The sequence below is a fragment of the Rutidosis leptorrhynchoides genome, chromosome 4 (assembly GCF_046630445.1).
Source record: "Rutidosis leptorrhynchoides isolate AG116_Rl617_1_P2 chromosome 4, CSIRO_AGI_Rlap_v1, whole genome shotgun sequence".
NCBI classification, from domain to species: domain Eukaryota; kingdom Viridiplantae; phylum Streptophyta; class Magnoliopsida; order Asterales; family Asteraceae; genus Rutidosis; species Rutidosis leptorrhynchoides.
The window spans coordinates 163,242,973-163,268,994 of NC_092336.1; the positions used below are offsets into that span (position 1 = coordinate 163,242,973).

At 35.2% G+C, this 26,022-nt stretch overlaps 1 pseudogene; it reads left to right on the forward strand.

Moving 5' to 3' along the window:
- The window catches only part of LOC139841176 (beta-fructofuranosidase, insoluble isoenzyme 2-like), a 66,344-nt pseudogene extending 40,621 nt beyond the window's left edge, over nucleotides 1-25,723 (forward strand).
- Nucleotides 25,724-26,022: the final 299 nt, after the last annotated feature.

The following is a 26,022-nucleotide window of genomic DNA, read 5'->3' on the forward strand; positions in this document are numbered from 1 at the left end:
ATGCAAGTGACCATAAAACTGGTAGCCTAAGACTTAATGTAATTGGTTCCTCAACTGCATTCTAAACACCATATTTTTAAAGAGGAAGGTCCTACCACTTCTTAACAATGCCGGTTTCACCAAAAACAATCTTATCTCACCTCCAAAAAGAAAGAAAGGCTCAAAGGACAGTAACAGGACAAAAGTGAAACAATTTTCCCACCTTATAACTCCTATAAAAAAGAACATCACGTTATGCCCCAACATGTGTACCAGATTCTCCATTCCTATGCATATAGTGCCATAAGATGACCATTTTAGACTAGATACTAGTTTGTGAAATAATACAAACCAGCCTTTAAAATCAGGACAGTTTAGCCAAAAAAAAAATGGCAACCATACTAAACACACTACCCAGCTTTTTAGAAAAGCTCTAAAACCCCATATATGGACAAAGACACTTGACCAAGCGGCCTGCGCGTGGATTTGGATGTGGTTATATGGGATCTAGACAATTCAGTGGTCATGCGAACTAATTCAAGTCTATCCATGATTTCATGCATTTATTTAGGAGTTCAAGTAGAAGCACATTTACTTTAGTCATGTAACTATCAGTTTGATTTCCTTATTATAAATTGTATATTTGTATGCATCGTTTCATTATTGGATATGAATGAAATATTTTGGGTTAAGCCAAATCTCTGTCTCCTCTCTTGTTTCTTTGGAGTCTAACCTGCTCGAAAAGGTTGCATCAATTGGATTCCTTTATAACTACGTTTTGACGTTAATTACATCATGATTTTATACAGTTAATTCTAGAATTTTCATGTTAACTTAACTAATACGTTTCTTTTTTGACTTATTTGCATGATATGTGTGCGGTGCGGCTCATATACGATAAACAAATGCAGATCCAAATGGTAAGTTTCACATAACTGTTTTATAGTTGCATAATTTAATAACATCATAAGGGATTCATAAGGGATGCATAAAACTGACAAGTGTTTTTTCCTTGCATGACAGCACCAATGTATTACAGGGGATTTTACCATCTCTTTTATCAATACAACCTGAAAGGAGCGGTGTGGGGCAACATTGTGTGGGCCCACTCGGTCTCAAAGGACATGATCAACTGGAGATCGTTAAAACCCGCAATTGTACCATCAGAATGGTTTGACAAGTACGGGTGTTGGTGTGATGACCCGTCCAAATCCCTTTGAACGAATACATCATTCCTTGATTTCATAGTGAGGTTTTGAACTCTATATGATACGTTTTGTAAACATTGCATTCTTTTGAAAAGGCACACCATAAATGAATATATAAATCCAATGTGTTCGACATCTGATGATTTCTATGTATAGACAATCACCGTATATAATAGTTTTTAACAATACATCCATTGACAATACAGTCAAATAAGATACATGGTGAAGATTTTGTGAATGCAAAGTTTTCTCGAATAAAGCATGTATGACTCCATGCACATAGCTTGTATAACGTATAAGCATACAGCAGAAGACTTCTAGGAACCTGAGAATAAACATGCTTAAAAGTGTCAACACAAAGGTTGGTGAGTTCATAGTTTTAATGTTGCGCCTAATCTGTATATAAAGGTGGATCACAAGATTTCAGTTGTTTCATCCGAAACGTTTATCAAAAGATTCTACGTAACATAGCACCCTGGTAACTAAACTTTAACGTTATAATGATAATTACCCTATTCGTTTTAATACACGCAAACCAACATGTCATAAACTCAAATAATATACGTCCGTTAAAAGGCTAGCGCTCTAGCTCGGACGGGGATGTCAAGCCCTATGGATCCATATACTATTATTCGCGCCCACCAGTTTACATCCTATATACTGGCAGCTACTAGTTACCAAAGTTAAGGGATTTGCGGTTCAAACTCAGTGTAGAATTAAGTATGTACATGTATCCATTGCGTTTAAAATAAAGTGCATGTATTCTCAGCCCAAAAATATAGATTGCAAAAGCAATTAAAAAGGGAGCAAATGAAACTCACATATTGTATTTCGTAGTAATTAAGCGTATGATGGCATTGAACAAGTGCAAGGTTGGCCTCGGATTCACGAACCTAAATTAATTATATATATTTATATGTTGGTCAATATTTGTCTAACAATTTAGGTCAAGTCATAGTGTACCACAATCCTAATGCTCGAGACTAATATGCAAAAGTCAACAAAAGTTATCTTGACCAAACTGACTTTCAAAATTTATACATAATTATTATATAGTTTAAATATAATCGTTTTATATATTTAAGTATCTTTAACAAATTTTATTAGAGTAAATAATATAATTCATTTATTAATAAATAACTTACAATATTTTTATTTCATCATGATACATATAATAATAATAATAATAATAATAATAATAATAATAATAATAATAATAATAATAATAATAATAATAATAATAATAATAATTATTATTATTATTATTATTATTATTATTAATATTAAAAATTTAAAATAATTAAGAAACTACTTAATCACAAATCAGTTAATAATTTTATTTTGACACAAAACTGTCCCCGGCAGCGGCGCCAAAAACTTGATGTGCGAAAAGTGGTATATGAATCATCGTATGGAAAATACCGGTTTTAGAGATTGCTACACACTAACGGGCAGTGTACCCGATCGTGTAGTAGTATAGTAACTGGTTTAGTTCCGTGTATCGTTCCAAGGACAGTTATATCAGTCAAACTAGAATTAGAAACTATATTATGATTAACTAAGTGAATGAAAGTTAAAAGTACAAGTTTTATGTTTTGGTGGCTATTTAACGATTTAGCCAAATCAAAGAAGGTTAAATGTAAAAATAATATTTTTGTCTTTTAAGTTTATGAAATGATAATAAATGCAAATAAAGCAAGTAAGATAGTTTTGAATTAAATCAAAGAGATGAAATGTTTATCTAGATATTTTACCCTCGGTATTGGATGTATTTTTAGATATTAAGTCCTGATTGAATAATTATGTGTGTAGTTATCTAATAGGTTCACTAAGAGTTCTCTCGGATAAACACGCAAATACAATAACAAGATCAAGGGTTCCCTTTTCACTATGGTTCTTGTATTTGTAATCAAATAACTATAAGCATGCTAATCACCTAAATCGACTCGCCAAGAGTTCTCTTTAGCATGTACTCAAACTAGAATTACTAAGCGAGGGTTCCCTATTACTTAGACCTTTTCGTTTATGACTAGTTGATCAACAAGATCAAAGACTTGAATAACAATTGTCTTTGCGTTCGCTCTACACAATTCATTCCTATTTTGTTTAACCGTTTTAATCTAGTTTACCCCCTTGGTCCGGTTTAGCAAACAATCAATCTAAGACAAGTTGATTGTAAATCAATATAATACATCAACAAGAGTTCTCTTTATCAACAACATATCAATTAACTAGATACAAATGATTTTAACAACAATAAGCATGGTTCTTAATTCAAGCTTCAATCTATCACGCATAATACATTCAATCAATAAGATTACATCCAATACCTTGGTTATTAATCTAGACAAACATTATAGAAACTAGCCAACAATCATGGTAACAGACAACAATACAATCAAATTATTAACTGAAATCATTGCTGAGAACAAGTAAATAACCTACAAGAACAAGAGTTCTTGGATGAAGAAGGTTTTGATGGATGATGCCTTGATGTTGAGCCTCTTCAAAGAGGTTGGAGTTCTCCAATTTGCTCCTGAAAATCGCCTCTAAACTCTCTGGTTCGTATTCTGATTAAACAGTCCTTCAAAAACTGAAGTTTTAAAGTGGAGAGAGTAGGTAAAAAGCCAAAAAGTCAGCTACACCTACTACGGGACGTCGTCCCAAAGGGCAGGACGGCGTCCCGGTATAAAGGGCTAGACGTCGTCCCACTTGCCGAGACGGCGTCCCGAATTGAAAGACAGGACGGCGTCCCACCTTCCAGGACGGCGTCCTGTTGTGCTAATTTTGACTGTTTCGTTTTCTTTTCAATATTACTTCATTTGGACGAAGCCTAACACCTTGGAAGCTTTGTTTTATCATTTTAGAGTGCTATCTTGACCCTAACTCGTATCGGGATCAACCAATGTCATAAATCATCAAAATTCTTTGTAAATCATTCTTCCGATATAAACTTGCGCATCTTGGTTTATTATTTGTAGAACACCTTCATCATCCTTGATTCTAGAGCGTTTTTAATGATATTGCGATAGATATATATGATGTTATTGAGCAATATCAAAACACCCCACACTTAAACCTTGCTTGTCCTCAAGCAATTCTTTCGTTACAAAGTCGAACAATATCAAACATAATCACACAATATAGATTACAAACATTACATGAATCACTCGTAACACACAAAACACACACGTTGATATGAAACACAAGTCACACTATATAAAACACACGCTTTAAGTATAGCACACTTGAAATCACACGCACGCTATATTCACAATGGAAACACACACACACATTTTTGAGAGATTAGAGCCAAGTATCCGAAAAATTTGATCCTAGGGAAATCAGGACCTTGATGAAAACGTTTTATGGTTTTTTAAAATATCATGCTAGTTTTTAATACTAGACACGTTTTCCGATTTTGTCGGATTTTCTGAATTTTGAAAAATGAGTGCGGGTTTCCCGCTATTGGTCAAGCCAATCCCTCCCACGGTACCTAACATCGCGAGATGTCGGTAGAAAATAATGTGCTTAGGAGGATACACATTACGTCCGGATATCATCGATAATTATGAGGTAATCATCTAATCCGTTAAGTCAATCATAAAGATTGAAGTTCATCAGGCTTAAAAGCTGATATATTACCTTTCCGGAGGTTATCCTTCCGGGGATCTGATAAATCATTAACATTTTGTGTATACATGGTGCCCCCCCGTTTTACTAGTTAATCCCCCTCATTGAGACAAACCTTGACTACCAGTTTCCCTGTTTGACGTTGAGGCCTGGTAGATTTCCAGTCGATGTTAGTAATGACTTTTCAAGAGTTTTTGTCACCCTACAACTGGTCTGGACTACATCTTCTGAATTGAATCAGTAAGTGTGTCATTCGGAAGACTTTACTTCCTTGAGGATGGAATAGATACATCCTATTGGTCATAATAGGTGGTCGGACGCAACATTGTCCTTGTTAGGAGAAACAATGAGGATCGTCCTTAGGGTTTTCGATTTGGCGCGAGATCCGGTTTCCGACCACGCTATACAATCACCGCTCTCTCACGGTTTACACTCGTATTGGTACAAGTGACCTACAAGTTAGCTTACTAAACTAGTAGGATTTTCATTCAAATAATTGAATGATAGTGCAACTTCAAAGACTATTAATAATTAAAAATGCAAAACAACATTTATTTTCTTTTAAAATCACAATGCATATGACATGGTTTTGTTTTTGGACTTTTAATCGTTTTTAAGGCTTACATGAAAATTTTAAAATTTTTATAATAAACGCCAAACGCCTTAATTTTAGTGAAACGAGTTCCCGATAAATTTCTACTCCCTACCCCACACTTGAGATCATGCAAGGCCCTCATTGCATGAAATCAGAAAAAGGATTAAATTTAGAGGGCAAAGTGATAGGGTGATTGTAGAAATTTTCAGTTTTTAACCTGTAAATCGTGGAACATGTAGACGGATGCCGCTGAACTTACTGCCAGCATAAGAGCATCGTCCAGTCCGCGATTATCATCATACACACATCATAATATCAAATGTCGCTGAACTTAATGCCAGTCTTTGAAGTTCAATCATGCTGCACAAATTAACAAACCACACAAATCACAATAAAAATAACGGTGTTTTTACAACCACAACCGTTTATCAAACCACACCATTAGTACATTATTACAAACCGAAATTATCTCAAAACACATCACACCAATTAAATAGTCTCAAAAAAAAGTACAAAATGATCCAATAGGCACGCAGGCCTAGTTATCAAACGGCCAAAAATAATTACCCGAACCATCTCTGTACGGGCGTCCCTGTGGATATTGCTGCTCAAATCTGTTCCGAGCATCCTGCAACGCAGCGGTATTATCATAAATCGGGTGAGGCGGAGGTGGGTTTTGAGGATCCGTGTAATATTGGGGTGTCAGACGTGTCGTCCCATAGTACTGCTCGGGGTTGGAATAAAACAACTCTGAGTTATGGTTATTCCAATCAATACCATAACTCATCCATCCCTGATCGTGCACTTGAGCAATCTGTCGTTGCTCCATTCGCTGCTGACTATCCCACATTCGATCGTTGTGCATCCTTTGTTCGTTCGGGCTCAACCTCATGTTATTAACACTACCAACCAAACTGTCCCAACTTGATTGGGACGGATGCCACGGAACCTGTTCACCCACATTAGTCTGTGCCTCCATTTCCGCCTCCTCTTCCTGCCGCTGCTCTTGCTGAACACCACTGCCACTTGCGTCACCTGCACCAACTGCCACAAAAGGCACCAAATGCCCATTTCTATCTTTCATAATGATTTCAGCATTAATATAAAAAACCTTTTTTAATGGTTTCATTACGCTCGTGTACTCCTGTAATCTACTGAAATCAATGTTAAAATGTCGGGCAATTCGGGTGATGTAGTGGCCTCCCAGAAGTGGCTTCTGTAGCCGTGTCTCAATCGAAATGGCAAGGAAATAATTACCGATTAGCCCAGGAATGTCGGTATAGGAACCCCGCTTGATTTGATCCATAATCCACAAATCTAATGTTTTCACCTTCTCATGACCCTCAATCCTCGCATTAAACGTGCATGCGATGAGTCGATGAAGCAGCTTATTATCCCGGGCTGCGATTTCGTTGTACCTGTGCTTGCTTGATCTAAAATGTGCAGGCACAATATTTGGCTTACAAATTCTGCGCCAATAAGAGGTGTCATCAAAAACATGCCGGCCAACGTAATCAGAAGCCCGCAAATATTCACCTAACTGATTATCGGTGAATTCCCCAAAAATTCCCAGAACTCTACAAAGCTGTAAACTGCTTATACCCCTATCTTGGCCCCCGAGACGAAACCGTAGAAACTCATTCGATAAATAATCGCTGACATTGTTAAACCGTATGGTAGAGTAAAATTCTTTAAGCAGCACCGGATAGATTGGTTCATTGATGCTAAAAACCTGTTCCCAAGCGTGGGTGACTACTCTACCGTAAGGAATGGCGAGTAAATTAGAAACATGTCGGCGCATGCCCTCCTCTTCCAATGGCCCCCAGATAAAATACCAAGTTGCATTAATCGGCCTACGGTTTATTCTCTCAAATGTTTCCGTATAGTATTCATCGTTCTGAACCTGTGCTAACCAAACTCGAGGATCGTTTAGATCCTCCTCCTCTTCTTCTCCGGAAGACGATGATGAATGATGTTGTTGTTGTGGTGGTGGTGGTTGTCGTGGAGGAGCCAAACCTGCTGTCCTTCCTCTTTTTGCCGGTCCTCCTCTGCTTGGTTGTCCCTGCAAAACATTATACACCAAACCAAAAGAACATAGAAACCGTTGTTTTAATGTTAGCTAAAAACATAACCGAGTAGCAGGAGAACTTAATCATTCAATTCCTAGTTCAAAAGCATTATGATTCATTTAAACAAAAGTGCATGTTCACAATTTTAAACCAAAGTCAACCAAAGTCAACATGAATTCGTTAATACACCTTCAAAAAAAAAATGAAAATCATAACTTCACAATGTAGCACAAACTTAGGACTCAAAGATTCAAGTATGTTGTGTTCATAGGTCATAACATTTAACTTTGCATTATAATCATATTCATCATAAATCATAATGCATTTTCACAATTTTTAGATCAAATGACTATTATAACATCATACATTAGGGCATTTCATTCCATCAATTTGCTTCAACAGGCCCATACAAATGAACATCAAACATACATATTTCATAAATTCATTACAATTCAACAATATGCTTACAAATTCACTAACATTCAAAAATGACCCGGCTAAGTTGACATCAACATCACCAACACAATCAAATACTTCACAAGAATCATAAACATCATACATAAACTCAACATCATAAGTTAAACACCTTAAATTCGGATTTAATTTCTACAAACCCTAGAATCATGAACAAAACCCTTAAAAGCATGTAATCTTTGCAAAATAAACACATAAGGGCAATTTAAACATCTAAGGCATGTTATTCTTAACAATAATCATGCAAATCAAACACCCCACATTGATAAAGAAAAGTGTAAAAATGGAGTATCCATACCAAAAAGTTCATGATTTGAAGCTTGAATTTGAAGAAGAAATCGCGAATTTGAGGTAGAGATTAGGGTTTTTGGAGAGTGGTTCGTGTTAGGGCAGAGAGAAATAGAGAAGAGTGTGTTTTGTGGATAAGAAATGGGTTGGATATGGTTTAAAAACGTATGTTTTTTCTGACTCAGGGGGTCTAGACGTCGTCCTGATTTTTGGGACAGCGTCTCGATTCTTTAAGTGGGACGGCGTCTAGGGTTTTGGGACGGCGTCCCGGTATGTTAAGTGGGACGGCGTCTAGGGTTTTGGGACGGCGTCCTGTTTCACTAAAACTCACTGACCTGTTTTTCTGAGTCGTTCGCGTTTAGAGGTCATACGTTAATCATTTTGTACCAAACTAAAATTTAACGTGCACACAATACAAACCTAAATACAATTGTGAACCATTTTTTTTTTTTTTTTTTTTTTACGAGTCGTTCACCAAACTCGTCCCCATTTAGATTTAGGCGTTTTTCTTGAAGTTGAGGCTAACCTCATCCTCAATTTCTAGGGGACCATCAACATAGTGTTTGACCCGGTGGCCATTCACTTTAAAAATATCACCCTTCCCGTTCTCCATTTCGACTGTACCATAAGGGTACACCTTTCTAACAACAAACGGTCCCGTCCATCGGGACTTAAGCTTTCCGGGTGATAACTTGAAACGGGAATTATAAACAAGGACACGATCGCCTTCCATGAATTCCTTTGGACGTTTCAATCTTTTGTCGTGCCATTGTTTGGTTTTTTTCTTGTAAATTAGAGAGTTGTCATAGGCTTCAAGCCTCAACTCGTCTAATTCATTTAGTTGGGTCAAACGTAACCGACCCGCTTCTTGGTAATCCAAATTGCATGCCCTTAGCGCCCAATGTGCTTTATGTTCAATCTCCAACGGGAGATGGCATGCTTTTTCGTATACCATACGGAAAGGAGTTGTTCCAATCGGTGTTTTGTAGGCCGTGCGAAAGGCCCACAATGCATCGTTTAACTTGGTTGACCACTCTTTTGGATTGGCACCAACGGTCTTTTCAAGTATGCGTTTTAATGACCGGTTGGTGTTTTCTACTTGCCCACTCGTTTGGGGATGATAAGATGTCGAAATTTTATGGATTACTCCATATCTTTTCAACACCTTTTCCAATTGCTTATTGCAAAAGTGGGTGCCCCGGTCACTTATAAGAGCTTTTGGTGTGCCGAACCTAGAGAAAAGTTCCATCAAAAAGTTTACCACTACTCGGCCATCATTTGTTGGTAGAGGTTTTGCCTCCGCCCATTTAGAAACATAATCTATGGCGACAAGTATGTAGAGGTAAGAATGAGATTTTGGAAAGGGGCCCATAAAGTCAATTCCCCAAACATCGAACACCTCGCATACTTGGATGCTTTGTTGAGGCATTTCATCCCGTTTAGTTATTTGACCGGCCCGTTGGCACGCGTCACAAGCCTTACAAACAGCGTAGGCATCTTTGAATATTGTAGGCCAATAGAAACCGGCCTCATAAACTTTCTTCCCCGTGATTTGGGGACCAAAGTGCCCACCTGTTGGACCAAGGTGACAGTCAAGCAGAATTTCGGTGCATTCCTTCCCCGAAACACACCGACGGATTATCCCATCGGGACACTGTTTAAAGAGATATGGGTGTTCCCAAAAATAGTATTTTAAGTCACTAAAGAATTTATTTCTTTTCTGGTGTGACATACTGGTTTCTAGGAATCCACCCGCAAGATAGTTGGCAATGTCTGCAAACCATGGATCATCAATTTTCTCAACTCTCATGAGATTTTCATCAGGAAAATTATCTTGGATAACTGTCTCATGTAGAACCCCAAGATTCGGGTTCTCAAGTCGAGAAAGGTGATCGGCAGCTAGGTTTTCGGCACCCTTTTTATCCTTTATATCGATGTCAAATTCTTGCAAAAGCAAGACCCAACGTATTAAACGGGGTTTAGCATCTTGCTTAGAAAGCAAGTACTTTAATGCCGAGTGGTCTGTGTAGACAACCGTCTTTGCTAGCACTAAATAGGATCGGAATTTGTCAAACGAAAAGACTATTGCAAGGAGTTCCTTCTCGGTGGTAGTGTAATTAAGTTGGGCTCCTTGCAGTGTCTTACTAGCATAGTAAATGGGCTTGAAATGTTTTTCTATTCTTTGCCCCAAGACGGCACCAATAGCAAAGTCACTGGCGTCACACATAAGTTCGAATGGTATTGACCAATTCGGCGATATGAGAATCGGTGACTGCGTGAGCTTTGCTTTAAGAAGATTAAAGGCGGTAAGACACTCGTCCGTAAAGACAAATGGAGCGTCCTTCTCAAGAAGTTTGTTCATGGGGGTTGCAATTTTGGAAAAATCTTTAATGAACCGCCGGTAAAAACCGGCGTGCCCCAGAAAACTTCTAACACCTTTCACATTCGTTGGTGGTGGTAATTTGGCTATTACTTCCACTTTAGCCCGATCCACCTCAAGACCTGCACAAGAAATTTTATGACCCAATACAATTCCCTCTTTTACCATAAAATGGCATTTTTCCCAGTTTAGTACAAGATTTGATTCTTCACACCTAATCAACATAAGCTCAAGATTTTTAAGACATGAGTCAAAAGAATCACCGAAGACTGAGAAGTCATCCATGAATACTTCCATAAAGTCTTCAATCATGTCATGAAAAATAGCTACCATACACCTTTGAAAGGTAGCAGGAGCATTGCATAAGCCAAAAGGCATACGCCGATAGGAGAAAGTACCATAAGGACATGTAAAGGTCGTTTTTTCTTGGTCCTCGGGTGCTATAGGGATTTGGAAATATCCCGAGAAACCGTCAAGAAAACAATAAAAATTCTTTCCCGCTAATCTTTCCAATATTTGATCAATGTAAGGAAGGGGAAAATGGTCTTTTCGGGTAGCATCATTTAATTTCCTGTAGTCAATGCATACCCTCCAACCCGTGATAGTCCTGGTAGAAATTAATTGGTCGTCTTCATTTGTGACAACGGTCATGCCACCCTTTTTGGGCACGCATTGGACCGGACTCACCCAAGGACTATCCGAAATCGGATAAATAAGACCCGCATCTAGGAGTTTTACAATCTCCTTCTTAACAACTTCTTGCATATTGGGGTTGAGTCGCCTTTGTCTTTGTACACACGGCTTATAGTTATCTTCCATTAATATCTTATGTGTACAATAAGAGGGACTTATACCCTTGATGTCATGAATTTTCCATGCTAGAGCCGTTTTATGGGCTTTTAACATGGAAACAAGCTTAGATTTCTCACTTACAGAGAGTTCGGATGAAATGATCACCGGGAGAGTAGAACCTTCTTGTAGGTAAGCATATTCCAAGTGACTTGGAAGTGGCTTTAGTTCCAAAACGGGAGGTTCTTCAATCGATGTTTTACATCGGTATTCATTCCCTAAATCCAACTTTCTGTACTCTTCATCATTTGGCTCATACCCGTTAGCCATCAAAGTGGTCAACATCTCCACTTCTTCCACCATTGTTTCATCATCACCTTCCGCAAAAATGCATTCTCCTGTACCTTGCAATTCTGGAAATTCCTGCAATAACTCCGAATACGTGTCTATGGTTTGCAAATAATAACATTGATCATCAGTAGACTCGGGGTATTGCAAGGCATGGTCAACGGAAAAGGTAACCTTCATATCCTCAATACTAAGGGTCAATTTCTGCCCATGAACATCTATCATAGCTCTAGCGGTATTGAGGAAAGGTCGACCTAATATAAGAGGCACACGTGTGTCCTCCTCCATGTCTAGAATTACAAAATCAGCCGGAAATACTAGGGTACCTACTTTTACTAACATATTCTCTAAAATTCCACGAGGGAATTTAACAGAGCGGTCTGCTAGTTGGATTGCCATTCGAGTTGGTTTCAGTTCCCCGGGGTTTAGCTTAACATATAATGAATAAGGCATTAAATTTATGCTAGCCCCTAAATCCGCTAATGCTTTAATGCATTCCAAATCTCCCAGGAGACATGGTATGGTAAAACTTCCAGGATCAGCTAACTTTTTCGGTATTTTGTTCATCAAAATTGCTGAACAATTAGCATTCATGGTGACGGATGAAAGTTCCTCCATTTTCTTCCGATTAGTAAGTAAGTCTTTTAAAAACTTAGCATACTTGGGCATACCTGAGATTACATCAATGAAAGGCATGTTTATGTTAATTTGTTTAAACATATCTAGGAATTTCGACCTTTCGGCCTCTAGCCTCTCTTGTTGTTGTTTTCTTGGGTATGGGAGCGGTGGTTGATATGGTTTCACTACGGGTTTTTCCCGTTCTTCCTTTTCAACCACTTTTTCCGGCTTCTTAACCGGTTCATCATTTTGGTTCAATGGAACCCTGAAATCAGAATTTTCGGGCATTTTTGGAGCATCGTATGCTAGACCACTCCGTGTGGTGATAACATTTGCGTGCTCATTTCGTGGGTTTTTACTGGTATCGCCCGGTAAACTACCTGGTTTCCTCTCGCTAAGTAAATTGGCTAAACCACTCATTTGTTTTTCTAAATTTTGAATTGATGCTTGTTGGTTTCTAAATTGATGTTCGTTTTTCTCGTTGGTTTAGTTTATATTTGTGACAAGCTGAGTTTGTGATGTAATTAACTTTTCGAACATACTCTCTAAATTTGACTTTTTCTCTTCCTGTTGGGGTTTTTGGTAAAAACCCGGAGTTTGTTGTTGGAACCCACTACTTGACCCTTGTTGAAAATTGGAAGTTTGACCTTGAGGGTTGTAGGGGTTGTTAAAGTTCCGGTTAAATTGGGCTCTTCCCTGAAACTGGTTATTATTTCTTTGGCTTATGAAAGCCACTTCTTCTTTTTGAGCCATGGTTAACCCGGCATCACAATCTTTTCCTAAGTGGAGACCTCCACAGTATTCACAACCTACTTTCATACTATGGATTTCCTTAGTGATTTTGTCCATGTTTCGGACAACACCATCTATTTTTACACCTAGGGAGCTTAAGTCATCATAAGCACCGGCGCTTTGGACTTGAGCATTTCGAGTAATTGGGCGTTCTTGATGCCACTCATGAGAATAATCGGCTAGTTTCTCGATTATCTCATAAGCCTCTTGTTCGGTTTTGTCCATAAGAGAACCACCGGCCGCTTGGTCAATTGAAATTCGGGTTGCTACATCACAACCTTTGTAAAAGATTTGGACCTTTTGAAAGGTATCCAAACCATGGTTTGGACAACCTCTTAGCATTTTGGAAAATCGATTCCATGCTTCGTACAGGGTTTCCATCGGCTATTGACAGAATTGGGTAATTTCGTGTTGGAGTCTCGCGGACTTGGATGCTGGAAAATATTTCTTAAGAAATTTTTCCAACATACCATCCCACGTTTCTATCGTAGCCTCGGCCAATGAATCTAACCAACTTCGTGCTTCCCCTTGGAGTGTCCAAGGGAAAAGTCTTAATAATATGGCCTGGTCAGTTTCTGGTTTAAGTTTAAATAAAAGACATATCTCTTGAAAGAGACGAATATGTTCGTTTGCATCTTCATTCGGACCACCACCAAATTGACCCCTGTTATTAATCATTTGAAGAATAGGTCCTTTTATTTCAAAAGTTACCTCACCAGTAGGTGGAGTAATAGCACTACCTTGTCCGGTCCGGGTTGCTTTCATCTTTGCTGCCATTGATTATCGTGGTACCAACGGTCTTTCTCCTTCCATTTCAAAATTTGGGGGTTGAACGGGTTTACCAAAGTCTGAATATCGAGGCTTGGTCGTACTTGATTCTGAATCAAAGGTTTCTTGCTTTGATGAAGATTCAAAAATTTCAAGTACTTCTTTTGAAATCCTACCAAGCTTTCTATCAGGTTCTGTAAACGGTGTAAGTAATGGAGATTCTGAACTTCGGGTATGTGGCATATGCGAGCTATAAACTGTCAATCACACAACTAACAAAAATTATTAAACATACCGATTCTATAAGTTTAAAAATCAAATATTATTAAAAATTTAAAATAATTAAGAAACTACTTAATCACAAATCAGTTAATAATTTTATTTTGACACAAAACTGTCCCCGGCAGCGGCGCCAAAAACTTGATGTGCGAAAAGTGGTATATGAATCATCGTATGGAAAATACCGGTTTTAGAGATTGCTACACACTAACGGGCAGTGTACCCGATCGTGTAGTAGTATAGTAACTGGTTTAGTTCCGTGTATCGTTCCAAGGACAGTTATATCAGTCAAACTAGAATTAGAAACTATATTATGATTAACTAAGTGAATGAAAGTTAAAAGTACAAGTTTTATGTTTTGGTGGCTATTTAACGATTTAGCCAAATCAAAGAAGGTTAAATGTAAAAACAATATTTTTGTCTTTTAAGTTTATGAAATGATAATAAATGCAAATAAAGCAAGTAAGATAGTTTTGAATTAAATCAAAGAGATGAAATGTTTATCTAGATATTTTACCCTCGGTATTAGATGTATTTTTAGATATTAAGTCCTGATTGAATAATTATGTGTGTAGTTATCTAATAGGTTTACTAAGAGTTCCCTCGGATAAACACGCAAATACAATAACAAGATCAAGGGTTCCCTTTTCACTATGGTTCTTGTATTTGTAATCAAATAACTATAAGCATGCTAATCACCTAAATCGACTCGCCAAGAGTTCTCTTTAGCATGTACTCAAACTAGAATTACTAAGCGAGGGTTCCCTATTACTTAGACCTTTTCGTTTGTGACTAGTTGATCAACAAGATCAAAGACTTGAATAACAATTGTCTTTGCGTTCGCTCTACACAATTCATTCCTATTTTGTTTAACCGTTTTAATCTAGTTTACCCCCTTGGTCCGGTTTAGCAAACAATCAATCTAAGACAAGTTGATTGTAAATCAATATAATACATCAACAAGAGTTCTCTTTATCAACAACATATCAATTAACTAGATACAAATGATTTTAACAACAATAAGCATGGTTCTTAATTCAAGCTTCAATCTATCACGCATAATACATTCAATCAATAAGATTACATCCAATACCTTGGTTATTAATCTAGACAAACATTATAGAAACTAGCCAACAATCATGGTAACAGACAACAATACAATCAAATTATTAACTGAAATCATTGCTGAGAACAAGTAAATAACCTACAAGAACAAGAGTTCTTGGATGAAGAAGGTTTTGATGGATGATGCCTTGATGTTGAGCCTCTTTAAAGAGGTTGGAGTTCTCCAATTTGCTCCTGAAAATCGCCTCTAAACTCTCTGGTTCGTATTCTGATTAAACAGTCCTTCAAAAACTGAAGTTTTAAAGTGGAGAGAGTAGGTAAAAAGCCAAAAAGTCAGCTACACCTACTACGGGACGTCGTCCCAAAGGGCAGGACGGCGTCCCGGTATAAAGGGCTAGACGTCGTCCCACTTGCCGAGACCGCACCCGAATTGAAAAACAGGACGGCGTCCCACCTTCCAGGACGGCGTCCTGTTGTGCTAATTTTGACTGTTTCGTTTTCTTTTCAATATTACTTCATTTGGAAGAAGCCTAACACCTTGGAAGCTTTGTTTTATCATTTTAGAGTGCTATCTTGACCCTAACTCGTATCGGGATCAACCAATGTCATAAATCATCAAAATTCTTTGTAAATCATTCTTCCGATATAAACTTGCGCATCTTGGTTTATTACTTGTAGAACACCTTCATCATCCTTGATTCTAGAGCGTTTTTAATGATATTGCGATAGATATATATGATGTTATTGACCAATATCAATATTATCAAAATGTTTTATGACTAAGTTAATATATATATATGTATATATATATATATATATATATATATATATATATATATATATATATATATATATATATATATATATATATATATATATTCATTTTGAAATATAAATTTGGAATATTTATTTAACAATATATAATATATAGTTTTTCAAAACTAATGATATTCAAAACTTATATATTTTGAAATCGTTTAAATAATAAGAAATATTATTTCGTAACATTTGTATTTTAAAGTTTAAGATTGATATAATTCATTTATATACAAACGTTCACAAAGACATTTTAATAATCAAATTATTTTATATTCAAAATCATTTTATTACCAAGGTTATAATAGTAGAAGTTGTTATGTCATAATACGTTCTTAATAATAAAAGTTTATTATATCGAAAACGTTTTCGTTTAAGGAACACTATATATATACCTTTATAATATAAAGCTTAAATTCTTCTAATTCTATATAATCAATTTTTCATTTATAAATAACAGATTACAATAATTCTGTTTTTGAAATCGTTTTCTTACGTTTGAAAATATGTCAGTCGAATATTATGAAATCCAGTTCTCCACTAAATTTTGTCTAACCTTCGTTAATTGACACATTTGTTCTTACATGTAAATTACTTTACTAAATATTCCGAATACCGTTAAAAGGAAAGGTTTCCTAAATCAAAGTGGACTTCTCAACAGAGACTCGCAATCATACAATGTATTTGATAAATCAATCACTTAATATTATCTTCTAATTCTATCGATAAATATATTGAACCAAATACGTTCATGTAAATTATTATACCTAATACTTTGTTAATGTTTTCAAGTTATAATACATACACATATACATATATAATCATATTCGTTCATTTAATGGTTCGTGAATCGTTGGAATTTGGTCGAGGTTAAATGAATATATGAGCACAGTTTAAAATTCTTGAGATTTATCTTAACAAACTTTTCTTATCGTGTCGGAATAATGTAAGGATAAAGTTTAAATTTGGTCGGAAATTTCCGGGTTGTCACAGTACCAACCCGTTAAAGAAATTTTGTCCCGAAATTTGATTAAGATGGTCATGACTGACACTAAGTATGTTTTCATGACGCATACAAGCTGAAAATTAGAGTTTCATCATTAGCGAGTAATATGGATAAAACCATTTGATTTTGTGAAGAGTACGAGTGAAGCTATCACCAAAAGAGTGAAATGAGTAGGTATAGATTCGTCATATCTTTTGACGTAGATAGGATTGATTTCCAAGTTCAAGAGATTTGGAGAAAATTTTTGTAATATGATTTGATTTATCGGTAATCAAGGAAATTAGGATCCGCTTTAAATGCGATCATCTGTTTTGATTGCCCTGTCGGATATTTTACTATAAATCCATCCCCTTCGTTTCCTTACAACTCACACATTCTATTCTTTCTCCCTCAACTCATACTTTAAAGCATTCGTCAATATGCTCCATCCAGTTCTGATTCTTGATATACTCCTAACCTTCATATCTGTCATTCTTCTCTTTCATCTGCCACCGGAAGAATCTATTTACTTCTAATATACTCTTGGTTTTATAATGTTTTTAGTTCTCCCGTGTCTTTATATTGCTATATGCATCGATATATATGGTTTATAATTTCTGAGTTGTTGTTGAGTTTTATATCTTCCCTTATATTTCGATGTCTCTGCTTCTGTCTTTCTATAATCATTGACATCCACAGTTAATACTCTCTCCAATTTGCTGTGATTTATACCCCCATTGCTACTTCGAAGCTTCATGCTTTTATCTTCTCTTCTCAACCCTCGTGTGAAGCAAGCAATGGTCCAGAATTTGTAGGTATGAAGTTTCGGATGAGCATGACTAATGTTCTATGAAAGAAATGGTAATAGCACAATCTGACTTGTCAAATTACCAGAATTCAAAGGAAAGATAGGATTATCAAGAAAATATGTTCTTGATATGTTTATAGATTAGATAGAATTTAAGAGTCATGTATCATGGCACATGATGGCGTTATAGTCTGTGAATCATCATGTTTCATTAGAAACTCAGCATGACTTACTGTAATATAATCACGTTGATCAAGTGTCATTATATTATACTAACTCATGCTTCAATTCCCAACATTACTTCAAAAACATTCAAATTTTTAATCCGAATTTTTCAGAATCTAAAACAGTTTCCTTTATGATGTAACACAGATAGCGCGAGGAGATAAATGATTTCAGATAGGGATAGTTATGAAAATATCTTCAGAAATATCGAGGATATTTATAATGAAAGATACGATGATATCTTAGAATTTCTAATATCGAAGGATGATGAAGAAGATTTGTCTGTAAAAGTTTAGAGTCAGGAGCAAGGTATTCGTTAATAACTTCACCAGATACTGAATCATTTGGATTCTTTGAAGGCAGGTTTAGTCTTTGTGATTTGTCCACAGCCTCCTTCATGATTTGCTCAATCCGTTTTCCAGTTTCAAACCTTCTCTTTTTCTGAGCTTTGCCAACACACAATTCTTTATCATCAAACTTTTGGCTGTTAAAGTCATTTACAGTTTTTGCTGCTTCATTAGCTTTTTCAACATTCAGGGTATTGATTCGTAGACTGGTTGCTTTTCAGAATTTCAGAATGTAAGCTCATAATTCTAAGAGATGAATGTTATATGTATACATATGATGTTCTAGTACAGTTTTGAATTCAAAGTATGACATTTGAAAGATATAAGAATCTAAGAGTGATGTTTTCTGTTAAATCTGGGCTTGGATTCTGATTTTTCAAAATCAGAATATGTAATCAAATTTGGATGCGAATGGTTGTTTTGATTTCTATGAAAGAATGTATATTGTTGTAAAAGTAGTGAATATAGTTGATGATTGCTGAATCAGATTCGAAGAATGTAACATATTATTTGTGAATTTATATATCTTTTGGGTATTACCTACCCGTTAAAAGTTTCACAAATAATATTTTGTACAAGAGAATTTTATCACAATTTTTATGAAAATATTAGTATGTGTATTTTCTTCAAATGTAATACAGATTTAATGAGTTAATATCATATTAAGCTCATTAAATTTTCAGCTGGAACTAGAAATGAATAATCTCTAAAACTTTAGAAATTTCGTAACCTTCGTGGATTATCTCTTCAACGTAAATGAAATTATGAATCAATACTTCGTTATTCATTATTATTGATATTTCCTCGGTGAATCATGTTGGTGCTTATGGAACTCTTGCTAACTTCGCAAGGTACAAATGATGTTTTCTAGAACGTTTCGAGTACATCGAAAATGAAAGTGTAAAATCAAACGTGTAATTGAATAATACACTTAGTTTATTATGAAAAGGAATTTATTAAATTTGAAACAAAGATTGTAGTTAACGATGGTTATATCGTTAATGAATGATGTACATCATTGCATATTAGTAATATGAACTAACAGAGTAGTACCTATCAGTTATGATTCACACATAATAGCTTGGTACAAAAAGATTTATTTTGATTTCAAAATTCATATATATTAAATATACATATAATTTCTTCCGGGAAATGAGTTAATACTTCGTAACTCGTTGATACAATATACGCGTTGTTGATTTGTGATGATGTTGGTGATTATGAAATTGGCGGAACTTGTAGTGCTACAGGTTTTGCCGGTGTTGGTGATACTGACGGTACTGTTGATGCTGCTGATAAAACAAGTCTAATTTGTAAATCGTGCACCATTCTGATCAGGGTTTCTACTCTTCCTTCTATCATTTCGGTCCACTCATCTGATTTACAGTTACAGCTAGAATAGATAATATCTAAGACTTTAGAGATTACATAATCACCGCAGAATATTTCTCCAATGAAGTTATGAATCAATACTTCATCGGTTATTGTTGTTGGTACCCTTTGGTATCTATGGTGTGTAAGAAGTTGATGTTCGAGGTACAGATTATGATGTTGAGGCTTGCGGTGTGAATGTTGTTGGTGGTGGTAATGCTACTGTTGGTGTTGATGTTGGTGGTGAAGTTGGTGGTTGTGGGGCTTGTGATGCTTGTAAGTTCCGCATCATATTCTCCAAAGCCAATACTCGAGAGCGAAGCTCGTTGACTTCTTCTACTACACCGGGATGATTGGCGGTTCGGACGAGCGGATGAATAAGATCCAGAATTTGAGAGAGTATATAATCATGATGAGATACTCTAGAGATGAGAGAGAAAATGGTATTACGAACAGGTTCGCCGGTAAGTGCTTCAGGTTCTTCGCCAAGAGGGCAATGTGGTGGATGGAAGAGATCGCCTTCTTCTTGTCTCCAATGATTAAGTAAGCTACGAACCAATCCCCAATTCATCCAGAATAGGTGATCCATTCCGGTTACACTGTCTTCGGAGTTCAGGTGAATATACATATCGGAATAGCTGTCGGAGTTTAAGGAATTTGAACTAGATACGGGATCCATCTTGTATAATTAGAGAGATGATTTTTGTTATGAAATATTTTATAGAATTTAGATTGGTACTCTTTAATACATAATTTACATATGTATATATAATACTAAAATACCGTAAATTATGGAGAAATTTTCGAAAGATGTCAGGAAAAGTTACAGTAACAGATATGCTAAGATATGAATTTTGTCAGTACACTATCTATGCAGTAAATGCAATAAGATGTGTCTAGACTTAGAAATGATAACCAGGTAATTTCTGAAAATAAATGATAAGTAAGACTCAGTAAAAACATATACAGTCATAGTCCAGACTCACTAATGCATCCTAACAATTACCAGTTAAATACACTAATGCAATTTCTGGTTCCCTATGACCTCAAGCTCTGATACCAACTGTGATGACCCGTCCAAATCCCTTTGAATGAATACATCATTCCTTGATTTCATAGTGAGGTTTTGACCTCTATATGATACGTTTTGTAAACATTGCATTCTTTTAAAAAGGCACACCATAAATGAATATATAAATCCAATGTGTTCGACATCTGATGGTTTCTATGTATAGACAATCACCGTATATAATAGTTTTTAACAATACATCCATTGACAATACAGTCAAATAAGATACATGGTGATGATTTTGTGAATGCAAAGTTTTCTCGAATAAAGCATGTATGACTCCATGCACATAGCTTGTATAACGTATAAGCATACAGCGGAAGACTTCTAGGAACCTGAGAATAAACATGCTTAAAAGTGTCAACACAAAGGTTGGTGAGTTCATAGTTTTAATTTTGCGCATAATCTGTATATAAAGGTGGATCACAAGATTTCAGTTGTTTCATCCGAAACGTTTATCAAAAGATTCTACATAACAGAGCACCCTGGTAACTAAACTTTAACGTTATAATGATAATTACCCTATTCGTTTTAATACACGCAAAATAACGTGTCATAAACTCAAATAATATACGTCCGTTAAAAGGCTAGCGCTCTAGCTCGGACGGGGATGTCAAGCCCTATGGATCCATATACTATTATTCGCGCCCACCAGTTCACATCCTATATACTGGCAGCTACTAGTTACCAAAGTTAAGGGATTTGCGGTTCAAACTCAGTGTAGAATTAAGTATGTACATGTATCCATTGCGTTTAAAATAAAGTGCATGTATTCTCAGCCCAAAAATATAGATTGCAAAAGCAATTAAAAAGGGAGCAAATGAAACTCACATATTGTATTTCGTAGTAATTAAGTGTATGATGGCATTGAAAAAGTGCAAGGTTGGCCTCGGATTCACGAACCTAAATTAATTATATATATTTATATGTTGGTCAATATTTGTCTAACAATTTAGGTCAAGTCATAGTGTTCCACAATCCTAATGTTCGAGACTAATATGCAAAAGTCAACAAAAGTTATCTTGACCAAACTGACTTTCAAAATTTATACATGATTATTATATAGTTTAAATATAGTCATTTTATATATTTAAGTATCTTTAAAAAATTTTATTAGAGTAAATAATATAATTCATTTATTAATAAATAACTTACAATATTTTTATTTCATCATGATACATATACTAATAATGATAATAATAATAATAATAATAATAATAATAATAATAATAATAATAATAATAATAATAATAATCATAATAATAATAATTATAATTATTAGATAATGATAATAACAGCGATAATAACGACGATAGTAATAATAATCATTTTAACAATAATACGAAATTTCAGTTAACTATAACTTCTAATCTGTTCATCGAAACCATTTGAGTTCTAAATGAAAAGTTCTTAATTTTTCGCTAGCTTTCCAACGACATGCATATCATATACCTTATCTCAACCGCATATGTAGCTAATTCATAATCTGTCGTAAACTATTTAATGACAATATTAAGTGTACAAGCATGCATAATCCTATATACTTGAGCACTAGTCAAGGATACACTATTAATATATAAAAGTTAAGTTATGAGTGCCCACGTATGAATATTGAGATTCAATATTGCAGGAAAGTACGTAGACGCGACGGAGATGATAAACACTAGTCTGACCTCACGAGCATGCACCTGAACCATACCCATAACCTTCATAGCTATAACCCATAATTCCCTTAGCTCTATCCCGCTCATAAAAATCCGTTTTTGAAATAACCCGCTCATGACTCCGTCGTAGTATTTTATGTATAAACTAATAATAATATTAATACTACTAATAATAATATTAATCTAAATAATAAAAGTTTAATAATAATAATAATATAAATAATAAATATTTACGGAGTAGATAGATAGAGAGATTGAATTTATGAATCAGAAAACGCGAACTCGATCAAACTTTAAAGGATGTATCCCACCTAACCTCACCATGCAATTGCATGAGGTTTGAGTGTTAAAACCATGCAAGTGCATGGGTGCTAAAAACAGCTCACACTCTTTGTAACCATCCTGTCGACACCCATATAATAATAATTATAATTAATTAATTAATTTAATTAATAATCTATATAATTAATTATATATTATATAATATTTACGTGCATAGTTAACCTATAATTTTAGCTCCAATGCCTCGTACATTGTCACTCGACTCATATCCCGCTTCCGGTTTTTCGAATGACGTTTCGTACGCTGAGGAAACTAACACTTTGCGTTTCGCGATGTGTACCGTTATCAAAAATTAGATTCATACATCGATAATTTATCTTACAATAAATGTAACTTATGTATATGAGTGTTATGGTCATTTGCTTCTATAAATCATCGTCTCGTTATATATACATATTATCGAAACGTTTTATGACTAAGTTAATATATATATATATATATATATATATATATATATATATATATATATATATATATATATATATATTTATATTTTCATTTCGAAATATAAATTTGGAATATTTATTTAACAATATATAATATATAGTTTTTCAAAACTAATGATATTCAAAACTTATATATTTTGAAATCGTTTAAATAATAAGAAATATTATTTCATAACATTTGTATTTTAAAGTTTAAGATTGATATAATTCATTTATATACAAATGTTCACAAAGACATTTTAATAATCAAATTATTTTATATTCAAAATCATTTTATTACAAAGGTTATAATAGTAGAAGTTGTTATGTCATAATACGTTCTTAATAATAAAAGTTTATTATATCGAAAACGTTTTCGTTTAAGGAACACTATATATATACCTTTATAATATAAAGCTTAAATTCTGCTAATTCTATATAATCAATTTTTCATTTATAAATAACAGATTACAATAATTCAGTTTTTGAAATCGTTTTCTTACGTTTGAAAATATGTCAGTCGAATATTATGAAATCTAGTTCTCCACTAACTTTTGTCTAACCTTCGTCAATTGACACATTTGTTCTTACATGTAAATTACTTTACTAAATATTCCGAATACCGTTAAAAGGAAAGGTTTCCTAAATCAAAGTGGACCTCTCAACAGAGACTCGTAATCATACAATGTATCTGATAAATCAATCACTTGATATTAACTTCTAATTCTATCGATAAATATATTGAACCAAATACGTTCATGTAAAGTATTATACCTAATACTTTGTTAATGTTTTCAAGTTATAATATATACACATATACATTTATAATCATATTCGTTCATTTAATGGTTCGTGAATCGTTGGAATTTGGTCGAGGTTAAATGAATATATGAGCACAGTTTAAAATTCTTGAGATTTATCTTAACAAACTTTGCTTATCGTGTCGGAATAATGTAAGGATAAAGTTTAAATTTGGTCGAAAATTTCCGGGTTGTCACAGTTGGTCCCTGTCATCCACAATTCTCCCAGGAGACAAACCAGTCATACTGTATACTGGAGTGATAAACCTGAAGCACGACCCTGGTTACCAAGTCCAAAACTACGCGATACCAGCTAATTATTCAGATCCTTATCTTCAAGATTGGGTCAAGCACAAAAACAATCCAATTCTAAAGCCCACACTAGAGAATGTTTCATCTTTTAGTGACCCGACTACTGCTTGGTTCAATAACGGGAGTTGGAAAATGTTGGTTGGTAGTGTACACTACGATCGAGGCATCTCTTATTTGTACAAAAAGCAAAGATTTTGTCAAGTGGGCCCATGTAAGACAGCCGTTTCACGAAAAGTCATATTCTGGTATGTGGGAATGTCCTGACTTTTATCCGGTATCATCTCATGGTCGTAAAAAGGGGCTGGACACTTCAGCGTTGGGAAAGGACACAAAATATGTTTTCAAGGTGAGCCTTGATCAGAAGAGAAATGAGTATTACACGATCGGTAAGTATGATGTGGAGAATGATCAGTACCTACCATATAACACGTTTGTTGATGGTTGGGCCAGGCTAAGATATGACTACGGGAACTTTTATGCGTCCAAAACATTTTTCGACCCTGTAAAGAAACGAAGGATTTTGTGGGGTTGGACCAACGAGTCAAGTACGAGTGAAGAAGATGTTGCAAAGGGATGCGCAGGAATTTAGGTATCGAATCTATTCATTCTTATTAGAGTCATATGGACGCAAACATAATCTAGATTTTAAAGTATTTTTGAACCTTATTCTAATTTTTTTTTTTTTTTAGAGGCAAACCCCAAGTATCACTCATGAAACTTGAACCAGATGTAATATCAAATCTGATGTAAATTTTAACCTTTGTAGTCGATACCACGCATGGTTTGGTTGGACCCTAGTGGGAAGCAATTGCTGCAATGGCCAATTCAAGAACTAAATACCTTAAGGAGTAAGAAGAAGATTGTAAGTAATGTGAAGCTAAAAAAAGGACATACCAAGGAAACTAAAGGAATTACTGCTGCTCAAGTTTGTACTTTAGCTTTTCAATAACCGTATTAATCATATACAATAGGAGATTATTAACCATTTAAAAGTCTTGATTTTCATAATAGGCGATGTAGATGTTCGTTTTACATTTTCAAGCTTGAGTAACGTTGAGAGATACGATGGAAACTGGGATAGGTTTCCACCACAAGATCTGGCGAACGACCTATGTGGGATCAAGGGTGCAACAGTACAAGGTGGACTCGGGCATTTTGGGATTCTAGCACTTGCTTCCAAGAATCTCGAAGAATACACTCCGATTTTCTTTAGGGTCTTCAAGACTCGCGAGAGGACATATAAAGTTCTCATGTGCTCTCATGCAACTCTGTAAGACAATCGAACTGAAACGCTGCAAATCCGATTAAAACATAAGGTGATGAATAACACATTAACACATAGATGGGAAAAAGAGGGCATTGGGATATTTTACGATGAAGTGGCCTGATAATGGTGATAGTGCCCTAGGAGAAAAGGAGTCGTAAAAGACTGACAAGGTAAATACTAAATACGAATGTCATCGGGTCGGGTTTGATCAGGTCTGGTAATTCTAGACCCGAACCCGATTAAGAAACCTTGTTTTAAACCCAGACTCATACTCGTCAAGTTTTCATCTACTTACTAACTGTCAGG